General features: G+C 49.1%; 1 protein-coding gene across 1 annotated transcript in view; it reads left to right on the plus strand.

The window, feature by feature from the left end:
• The window catches only part of LOC119567445 (maestro heat-like repeat-containing protein family member 1), an 850842-nt gene that overhangs the window by 41516 nt on the left and 803926 nt on the right, over nucleotides 1-5400 (plus strand). The gene's annotated exons all lie outside the window — the stretch shown is intronic.

The raw sequence follows: 5400 nt of genomic DNA on the forward strand, positions 1-5400 counted from the left end.
AGGTGCCACAAGTCCTCCTTTTCTTTTTGCAGATACAGACTAACACGGCTGCTATTCTGAAACCTGTCATTAATTTCATTTGGTGACCCTTAGTTCTTGTGTTATGAGATGGAGTAAATAACACTTCCTTATTTACTTTCTCCACACGTGTCATGATTTTATACACCTCTATCTTATCCCCCATTAGTTGTCTCTTTTCCAAGCTGAAAAGTCCCAGTCTTATTAATCTCTCCTCACATGGAAGCTGTTCCATACCCCTAATCATTTTTGTTGCCCTTTTCTGAACCTTTTCCAATTCCAATATATCTTTTTGGAGATGGGGCGACCACATCTGCACGCAGTATTCAAGATGTGGGCGTACCATGGATTTCTATAGAGGCTGTGGTCTCAACACCCCAGTAACCTAACCAGTGTCAAGTTGGTTTTAGGTTTCCCAGCACAGGAGAGGTTTTGAGGGGCGATTTGAAAGAGAGCAATGCGAAGGCTTTGCAAATGTTGACGGGGAGCTCCTCCTAGGGGTGATAGCGAATGAGAGAGGCCAGGTAGGGTGTGGATTGTGAAGACAAGGTTATACATCGATCTACGGCACTTCGGTCCCCCCCACCCCATCACTGTAGTACGGGAGCATCTCACAATCTTTGGATGGATTTATCTTCCCAATGTCCCTGTGTATCTAACCTGAATTCTCCCCTTAGGAAAAACTCCACCTGATCCGGCTGGAGAACAGCCAGACGTTCCACCTCCAAACTGCACCATAGAACATCTGTACCCTCTCATGTTCACCCCACCCATGTCCTCGCCCTCGCGTCCTGCTTCAACAGCGGGTGGCAGGGCCTGCTGCCCCCTGAGAGCGTGAGGAACCCCGGGGGGCCAGTACCGCTGTCCGGCCCCACGGCCAGCCGAGGATACTAGTTGGTGGCTCCTCCCTGGAGCCATAAGCAGGGGTGTGTACCTGGCACAGCTCCCCAGCTCCCCCGGTGCCTCTCCCTTTTGTGGAGACAGAGACCCAGGCACACGGCATTTTTGTTGCAGCCCCTCTTCCAGCTCCTCTAGAACCTCTCTGCATTTCTCCCTGTACCTCCTGAGCTGTACACATGCCCCGGCCACCCCACAAAGCCATAAGATCCCCTCCTCAACCACCTCCTGGTGCTGGCCCGACGGCCATCTGTCACTCCAGGAGCAGAAAGCTGGATGGGGTTTGCCCTGCGACTGTGGGGCCTATTTCCGGTCCCTTGTCTGCTCCTGTCTCCGGGCAGAGTTCCTCTGGGCAGTGCCCTCTGACTCCTGGACGCCTTGGAGGAGCGGTGGGGGCTGTCGGGGGTTCTCTGCTCGGCGTCCCCCTCCGGATCCCTGATTTTCCACCTGAGACCAGGCTCCCGTTCCTGTTTTCTCCTTTGTTGTCCCCCACCATCAACTGGAGCCTGGACTTACTGGTTCCTCCCCCTTTGTCAAGGGACAGGGCCTTTAGTTTTGGGCAGGCCCAGCCCGGCCTGTGCTAATACTTCCCATAGCACAAGAACCCACAGGGAGTGACTCCCCCTGGCATCGGCTCCCTTTACCCTGCCCAGGAGAGCGAGGGGCAGCTCTTCTGTGCTGCCTTTTCTCGGCCCCCCTAAAAGGGGACGGACCCCATAGGGAAGGAGTTGAATTCCCCAGAGGTTTCATACTTTGATTCCCCCGGGGTGGCCATAGTTTTGTACCACCAGGCAGAAGCAAACCCCCATCGTTTGCTCCTCTCCCCCCTCCCTCATGGACTTGGAGTTGCCCCCTCCCCAAAATCTGAAATGGCGCCCCTGGATCCTCCCCACCACACCGAGCCTCTCCCTCACGGCCTTGAACATGCCCCTCCCCATTAGCCTCTCCCTCCTCCCCCCTCCATTCGGCCTTTCTGTTCATCATGCAGACCACCAGTTTCCCGCCTTTTCAGGCTGGCGATCCCCCCTGCACAATAAAAAATGCCCCAACCCCCTGAGGTTTCCTGTCCAAGTCAGAGTAAACCTTGTGTCAGTGCTAACGACGCCAGGAGCCTGCACCCCGGCTACAGCGACGACATCGGATCTCGCCAACGCCCCAGGGTTTGGCCACCCCAGTTTCACCCTGGAAATTGTCTTTTCTTCGCCTAAGATTGTAATAAAATTTGCAACACCTCACGCCCCCACCCCTTCCCTCCCCTCTAGACTCCACCCATGCGGGAGGGGGGAGGGGGGGCAGGTGTCCTGTCAAAAAACTGCTCCCTGACAGAATTTGCTGCTTAGATTGTCCTGAGCATGCTCGGTAACATCTGCTGAAGCCGCAGTCCTCAGCCTGCCCTTACTTGGAATCAGATTCTGCTGCCTGCTTTTTACAGGGGCTACAAGGGGGCAAAGGGCAGCGGGGCTCGATCCGGTTTTATAGTGGGGGGTGCTGAAAGCCAGCTCATGCAACTGTGTGTTCAACAGCAATGTGGAAAGGTGCAATTCCCGTTCCCACCGCATGGGTGGAGCACAGCTCCGGGATTCGAAATAATGCCAGCTTCCTTCTCACAGCCCCAGCTTTCACAGAGAAAGCTGGGGGCAGGGATTTCCATACACCCCCCCCCCCCGAATTTCCCCAACACCCCCCCCCCAGTTTTGTGAACTAGTTACCTGCAGCGTTGCCACTTTAGTGATTGTTTGGAAATTTGAATTGAAATTGAAACATTAATACCCACTTTAAAAGCATATAGAGTGTATGATAAAATACGTGTATCTGAAAAAATATAATAGATTTGGAAAGTATGAACATAGACTAGCTTCCTTATACAGCTGTTGTTTTTGGTGGCAATGTCAGCGCATTCATTTCAGTGATGTTGGCCAATGTAGTAATTTCAAATGATGATTTGTAAGCAAAGTCTAAATGAGCTCTCCCTGAGAGCTAGTGATGAGCTGGGGACTGGGGGGAAAGGCTTCAGGACCAGATTGTATTTACATTCACACCTAATCTACCTCGGTATCCAGCAAACAGAGCTGTGTTGCCCAAGTGATAGATTTTGGCTGGGGCTGGGTTACAAATCACTTGACTGGGGGGGGGAAGGGGGGATGAAAGGTTGTTGTTCTTATTGCATGAGTAAAGGGCAGCAGAACTGTACTTAGCCTGCGCTGACTGAGGGCATCAAGAGAGAGGGTGGGGACCTGTCCCTCTCCACTGTTTAAAGACAGAGCTGATTAGGCTCCATAGAGAGTCTTTTGTTCTGTTCAGTGACCCCTGCAGCTGAAATGTCTGAGAATCCGGTCTAAGTGCTCAGACCTGCTGTGGGAAGACACGGCCCAGCCTGCACTAGCAGCGAGGTTCCCCCACTGAGAGCTGGGTGGAACCGCGAGAGACCAGCTCGCAGAGGTCACAGTGGCAGGTGGCAGCAGAAGGTGACAGCGCAGGGCTATCAGGGCAGAGCAACAGAGTGAACGGTGGCCTGACAAACAACAGCAGCCAGAGCACTGGACTATGTTTTAGTGACTTTTCTCCAGAAGCTAGATTTGTGACTGGGAAACTTACATAAATATAGGTTCCCTAGTAGGCCAAGATTTTTAAAATGCGTTATTTGCCAACGTCATTATCTCACATCATCGCTATCTCAAGAGGTCATTATCTTGGGGAGTTTCTGTACTAAACTTTTTTTTTTATTATAATTATTTTTTATGTAAGAATGGCTATATTGGGTCAGATCAGTGGTCCATCTATCCCAGTGTCCTGTCTTCCGACAATGACTATTCCAGGTGCTTCAGAGGGAATGAACAGAACAGGGAATCATTGATTGATCCGTCCCCTGTCGTCCACTCCCAGCTTCTGGCGAACAAAGGCTAGGGACACTCAGATCATGATGTTGCATCCCTGCCCATCCTGGCTAATAGCCATTGATGGACCTATCCTCCATGAACTGATCGAATTCTTTTTTGAACCCTGTTATAATTTTGGCCTTCACAAGATCCCTGGCAAAAAAGTGACTGTGCGTTGTGTGATGAAATACTTCCTTTTGTTTGTTTTAAACGTACTGCCCGTTAATGTCATTGGGTGACCCTGGGTCTTGTGTTAAATGAAGGGGTAATAACACTTCTTTATTCATTTTCTCCACACCAATCCAGATTTTATAAGACTCTATCGTATCCACGCTTAGTCGTCTCTTTTCCAAGCTGAAAAGGCCCAGTCTTCTCTCCTCATATGGAATCTGTTCCATATCCCTAATCATTTTTGTTCCCCTTCTCTGTACCTTTTCCAATTCCAATATTTCTTTTTTTAGATGGGGTGACCAGAACTACATGCAGTATTTGAGATGTGGGCATGTCATGGATTTATATAGTAGAAGTGGAGGAGCTTGGTTTGCCGGACGGATCAGCTACGCCAATACTGACAACCGACATGAAAAGGCTGCCTCTGGACTGCGTCGACATGCAGAAAGCCTTCTAAGCCAGTCACTGTCAAAGCCAATTTTAGAAGAACTTAAGGAGGCTGTTAAGAATGCTGGAGACACAACTCAGTTTATGTGAACCAACATGGCTGTGGCATCATACTTCCTATTTAAGCACGAGATACCACACACTACAAACTAGAGGCCTATGTTAAGCGCATTGTCACTTGTTAATCCTGAAGTTGGACACTGGTTCTGAACAAGACTGGCAAATGCTCACTCTCTTTCTGCAAAAAGCTCAGCTGACTCTCTAGAAGCATGCGGTGCAACAGGAAAAGACTCAGGAGTTGAAAAAGTGAAGAATTCTCTCACCATATTCAAAATATGTGCATACATGGCCGGCGAATGCACCAATGCAAATAGGCATCAAGTATTAAGTCATTGCGTATGTTATCTTGATGTCTCTGGTAGGCCAGTAGATGCATTCTAGATGTTCAGGTTATAGGAGACACATCAGCTGCATCTGTGACATTTTAGAAGAGTTAAATGCTTGTCAATTGAACCCCAAAGAGACGGCTGCTTGTGCATTTGATGGAGCTACAAATTTCTCTGCAAGACATAGTGGAGTACAAGCTTTGCTCAGAGAAAAGTGTCACCCTAATCTCTCCTATACACACTGTAGAGGCCATCTACGCCAACTAGCGCTAGTACAAGCTGCAGAATCTCCAAGACATTAAAAAGCCACAAATTTCATGGCTTTTTTATACTCTTTTTTCAGCAAGAGTCCAAAAGGATTGAACATTTTGGAAACAAATAGAAGATACCCTGGGATTGAAGTTCAAATGAGTCCAACCTGGGAAAACCTGCTGGCTTTCTCATGAGTGATTCTTGGCAGTTGTCTTAAAATTACTGCAACCGTTATGACTGGCTTTGGAAAGTATCCACCAAGAGAGGACAGATCTAAGTAGTGAGGCTGGGGGACTACTTTTGTTACTGAGGGTATGTCTACACTATGAAATTAGGTCACTTTTATAGAAGTC

The sequence above is a fragment of the Chelonia mydas genome, chromosome 14, assembly GCF_015237465.2.
Source record: "Chelonia mydas isolate rCheMyd1 chromosome 14, rCheMyd1.pri.v2, whole genome shotgun sequence".
NCBI lineage: Eukaryota > Metazoa > Chordata > Testudines > Cheloniidae > Chelonia > Chelonia mydas.